Source organism: Mus caroli, unplaced genomic scaffold (genome assembly GCF_978045245.1).
Source record: "Mus caroli unplaced genomic scaffold, Mus_caroli_1 scaffold_4, whole genome shotgun sequence".
Taxonomy (NCBI): domain Eukaryota; kingdom Metazoa; phylum Chordata; class Mammalia; order Rodentia; family Muridae; genus Mus; species Mus caroli.
Genome location: NW_028227259.1, coordinates 24,511,669 through 24,516,713, shown reverse-complemented (window position 1 = coordinate 24,516,713; position 5,045 = coordinate 24,511,669). Strand labels below are relative to the sequence as shown.

The window sequence follows — 5,045 nt, the reverse complement described above, 5'->3', positions numbered from 1 at the left end:
ACCACTCCAGCATTACATGTACACTCCACCCAAGTTTAAATTGATTTTCCCTGGACAAGAGTCTTGGGATTTGGAGAAGCCAGCAAGAACTCCAGGTATATTGCTGTGGGTAAGTTTGTCAGCTGTGCAGATGATCCCAGCTACAGGCCAGCCAGTTATCTAAAGAGTATGCACCTAAGGCTTTTACTGTTCAGCTCTGAGGAAGGCTTGATTCACAGTGAAGAGGTGGAACCGGAAGACAGGACAGAGATGTACAGCATTCATTCCTCCAAATCCGCCAGGCCTGACTTATGGTCTCCACAAGCAGCCGTCCACTTCCTTAGGGCTTAGGTCCTCCTTAGACTAGCTCTGATCCAGAGGAAGTATTGGGATTTTACGAGTCAGAAACTGTTCTGGTGACTCCACAGGCGCCCAGGTCTTTTGGAATAAGGACTGTGACTGGACTGGATGCATTTGCAATCCCGTTGGTCTGTGTACTTCTTGAAATGTGCCTCTTAATCTGCTTCAAGTGCCAGTCTGCTCCATCATCGAAGCCTGAAAGTGACCTAGGCCCTCTTTGTGAAAGAAGTTGAGGGAACGCTCTGGAGAGAGGCCATTGGGTTGGGTGGCTACTGGGTGGGGATGTGGATGGGCAGGCACAGAGGATGGGTATGCCCTGGGGTGAAAATGACTGGCTGATCACTGAGGAGTGTATGGAGACCCTGTCTGCAGCATCACACTGTGGGGTGGGAAAGCAGATGAACCAAAAGTCATTCCTGAACTCAGAGATGGTGGTGGAGTTCCATAAAGATAGACACTGGTTGACAGTGAGTTCTGCCACTTGGGAGCTGCATCATGGTTGTCGAGATCTAGAATTTTGGGGGACTCTCTGGCCTCTCCACAGATTCGTCCATCTTTTCTTCTTCTGGACCAGAATTGTGTCCATCAGGAGGAACAACCTTAGCAGTCACTGCATCCATTTGAGTTGGAGGAGTTAAGGCAGAATTTAGTGTCTCACAACCTTGCAGACTAGACAGGACATTCTTCTCTGGGAAGAGGGAGCATGGAGGGTGACTCTCTGGGGGTCCACTTGGGCTTCTCTGGGAAGGGAGTGATCTCTGCCGATCAGAAAAGCCCTGTGGACATTTATAATGAGGAGTCCTCTGATAGGGGTGGTAGGAAGGCAGAGAAGAAGGCTGGTAGGTATATCTCATTCCTTGCTGAGGATGGTACCTAGGAAAGAGTCCAGGTTGGGGACCATTATCCTGGAACCCCCTGGGAGGAAAGGACTGAGGCTGTGATCCTGAGGACTTTCCTCCCATCATAGAGCCCAAGCCTTGCAAACTTGGACTCATAGAGTACTGTGTAGCTGAATTAGAGTATTCTATGCCAGGCATGTATAAGGGAGAAAACTGGTTCACCTTGCCAGCCATCCAACCGGGATCTGTGCAAAGAGGTGTAGTAGCATTCGGTCCTATGCAAAGCATGGCTTCTTGCAATGTTTTACCCCTGGGGCAGATTGACTTTTCTGGACCACTACCATCAAGGCCCTTCCCCCCTGACCTACAGGGAGATGCTTCACCAAGGACCTCATTTTCAGGTAGATTCCCCATCTCTGCCACTATGGAGAAGTCTCTCAAACAGCCTTGCACAGCTGGGCTGCTGTAGCTATTGTCCAAAGGCCAGGTGTTCTTGTTCTTTGATGTGTTAGAAGTGTCTGCAGAGTCTGAAGCATCACTATTGAGTCAGAAGTCCTCTGTTTCCCTTTCTTGTGGTGAGCTTTGCCTGGTACCGCTGGCTTGCAAGGGAGGTGCAGGGTGAAGTAGTTGTTTGAGGTATACCCCCTCTGAAGAACAAATGCTTGCTGCTTTCTCTTCATGTCCAGGCAAAGGCTTGGGTCTTCCTCAGGCTCTTGTGTTTCAGTCATCTCCTGTGTACTCCCAGGGTTTTCCAATGCAGTCTCGGGCTCTGACACACATACTGATGACAAATGAGCTACCTTTGGAGAGGGACCAGTTATTGGGGAGGAGTGCGCTGGAGGGGGGTGGTAAGGCATACCTGGGGGAAAGACTCCGGAGGGGAGCTGCTTCATGGCAATCATTTCAGGGCTGTCCATCATGGATTCCCCTACTTGTGCCCCCCGGGGCACCTGGGAGGGCCCTCTGAATCCAGGACTTGGTGCTAGAGTTGGAGGTGTCTGCAAACCATGTCCATCAGACTTACAGGGTGGCTGCATATACCCTGAGGAAGGAACACCATGAGGTAGAAAGCTTGACTGTTTAGTCCACTGGTTTGGTGGGATAGGTTGTCTCATCACTCGGCCATCCATCACATGACCAATGTTATGAGGGTGGTGAGAGGGTCCTGGACCCAGGTGGGGCTTCTCAACTGGCCCCAAACATCCAGGGTTTACAGTACCATGCTTCCCATTCCAAACAGCAGGGTGTCCTCGATTTAGATACTTGTATGAATGATAAATATGACCAGGAGGAATTTCAGACCTTTCAGGAAAGTCTGGGGGTCGGGCTGGAGTCCCACCATGCCTAGAAGGAATAAATCCTGCCTGGAATGGAGCTGGTGGATACATGTTTCCAACTTGACTGGGACAATTCATCTGCCCAAGCTGTAAGGATGGGACATGTGACACCATATTGGAAAGGTCTGAAGCACTGAGCAGGGATCCCCAATGGTTGCTAATTCCAACTGGAGACTGTATAGCAAAGGTTGGGTGTTGCAAGGGCTCCTCTGGGGGCACCTCTAGAATTCAAGAGGAGCCATGTAAGTTGATGGGTTCTGATCCTTGAAGAGAGCCAAACGTTCCTGGTGCTGCTGGCTTCATCTGGTTTAAAAGGGATGCGTGACTAGGCACCCTACCACAATGCAGGGGGCAAGAAAAGCCTTGGCCATTTGATGTGCGGACCTCTGGAGGGAGTTTATGGAACTGCTGCTCTGATTGTCCCCTGAGGAGGCAGCTCAGTGTGCTGTAGGCAATGATTTTCCCCCATTCTTTACTGGTGGCTGTTTCCTGCTCTACACTTCTGTGTTTCTTGAGAGAGTCCAAACATGGCTTCCACTATTTCTACCAGACTGACTCCTTCTTTTTTAGCATTTTTCATCCTCTTTGATCCAAAATTCTTCATCTGTGTCTCCATCTTCACCAGGAAAGTGTTTTGTCATGGCCCGATGGAAACACTGCTCTAAATTGTCAGACATCTTGGTATATTCATTACTGTCACCATTGTATTTTCGGCAATTTTTGAACATGGTCTTCGTGACATTTACAAATTCCTCCCTGGTAAACTATGAACCTCCATTTAATTTCTTCTCCATGCTTGAAATATCCATGGGGGTCTTAATAATCTGGTAATAGTTGGGGGCATAAGATTCATCCACAGGTTCCAAGAAGGGCCAGGAATTCTTGTGAGCCTTCGCCACATCTAGAACTTTTACATGGCTGTGAAATCGTCATCCAATTCAAAGAGGTCCTTGGTCTTCTTCCATTCCCTCATAGGAGAATTCAGATCCAAATGGGAAAGTTTTGGGGGTAGCTCCTTGCCTTTAGCCAATAGCCATGCTCATTCTTCCCTGAGCTTTCTCCTCTTAGCCCAGACTTCCACTGCCTTGACCTTTTTCCTCCTTTTCCTGCATTCTCTCCTCCTTTAACATCTGATCTTGCTCCTTCTTCTGCACTGCAAGAAAGATCGGTCGTTCCTCCTCCTCCCCCCTGTGCTTCTGTTTTTCTATCTTGGTGAGCATGGGAGTATCCTCTAGCTTGATGAATTGGATGGGCAGGTGGACAGATATAAACCTGTGTTGCAGCTCTGGCTTAGTGCCCTGTGGACATTTTCCCTTCTGAGCAATCATGTTGCAGATTTCAGGCAGGAAGTCCTGCTAAGGAGCTTGTAGAGTTGCTGCTCTTGGAGAGAGGTCGGCTCTCAGGAAGCTCTCAGTAACCTGTCTCCATTCTTCTGTTAGACACAGGATCCACCAAGTACCTTGTCCTGCCCCTCCGGATCCATTTCTTTTGTGTAGGTCAGACGTCAAGGAGTTTTCTTCCTGCTTTTCACTGGATATAATCTCCTCCTGTAGTTTTTTTTTTTTTCGTTTTTCAGGCCTTCCTCTTCTTTTGTCTGTTTTTCCTGGAACATTTGAGACTTTTTTTTTTTTTTTTTGCCTTTCACTTTCCCTGCTCAAGGAGAGTTCTCCATTGGACCTTCCATGTACTAGGTCTTCTTTGTACATTTGTGTCCCATAGAAGTACCAGTACAGTGCACCTGAATTGTCTTCACCTAGAGGTTCAACTCAGAGACTGTCTGCATCCAGACCCTTGAGAACATCAAAGACATCATCTGCAACAAGCGGGTAATCACAGAGGAGATGCAGGATCTCTACTCATGTACGCAGAGGAAGGTTTGAAAACTGGGATCTCTCAGAGGATTGGGCTTTCCTTCTTCAAGCTCACAACCTTAGTTAACAATATCTTCCAAGTAGCTGTGGAATGTCTGAGACGTGATACCTCTTCGCTAATAGCAGCCTTGAAGCAGGCAGGCAATCAGATCACTGATAAATACCAAGTCATCTCTGTGAAGAGCTGCCTCTAACTCCTCGATCTCGAAGTTGAGCAGGCATAACGCCTTGTGAAAGAACAAGCAGAATTGTGCGATGGCTGGGACTTCCCACCAGGAGCAGAGCATGCCCAGCATGGCCATGCAGCCTTCCTCTGGGCACATCTCCCTGCTGTGATTACTCACTCACTCTTGCTTGCTTCAATCTTGCTTGCTAGCTCCAACTCTGGCCATGGGGCAGCGCCTCTCACTCAGCAAATGTCAGCTCCCTCAGCTTAGCAAGAGCTCAAGCAGAGGCGGGCCAGGACAGGGGTAGTGCACTGGGGGAGTAGCTTGCAAACTCGCTCAAGCAGCCGCATGCTTGCCCCCTCCCTCAATGGCTGTCCCAACATCTGATTTAGTTATGGTTTTACTGCTGGGAACAGACACTATGACTAGGGCAAGACTTATAAAAACATTTCATTGGGGCGGGCTTACACGTTCAGAGGCTCAGTCAATTAT

At 48.7% G+C, this 5,045-nt stretch overlaps 1 pseudogene; it reads right to left on the bottom strand.

Annotated features, from left to right (window-relative positions):
• Window positions 1-342: 342 nt before the first annotated feature.
• LOC147005011 (chromatin remodeling regulator CECR2 pseudogene) lies at window positions 343-4,709 on the bottom strand (annotated as a pseudogene).
• Between the last annotated feature and the right edge of the window lie 336 nt (window positions 4,710-5,045).